Below are 403 nucleotides of genomic sequence, written 5' to 3' on the forward strand. Positions count from 1 at the left end.
TATACCTGCGCGATGTGAGCAATCAGTATAGGTCAGAATACACAGGTGACAGAAATTCTTTTCTCCCAATGAAAGTGAAAAATTCCTAAACAGGGGTTGTGGTGCGCAAGCGTTTTGACAAGCATTCTTGTCTTCCTCAAGGCTAGAACAGAACCGATTTTTTTTTAGCGCAAGCGTGTGTACGATTTGTACCATCTCTTCCATTTTAACGAAAGAAGGGGAGGGTATAAAACGTAGTCTCGCTAGCGCTAAAGAAATCAGTTCTGTTCTAGCCTTGAGAAATACAAGAATGCTTGTCAAAACGCTTGCTCAGCACAACCCCTGTTTACGAATTTTTTATAGCAAACTTCCATCTTCCCCTTCGTACCTTTTTCTGGTTTTCCTAATGAAGCGTTACGTAAAA

This window comes from Rhipicephalus microplus, chromosome 10 (assembly GCF_043290135.1).
Source record: "Rhipicephalus microplus isolate Deutch F79 chromosome 10, USDA_Rmic, whole genome shotgun sequence".
In the NCBI taxonomy this organism is placed as follows: Eukaryota; Metazoa; Arthropoda; class Arachnida; order Ixodida; family Ixodidae; genus Rhipicephalus; species Rhipicephalus microplus.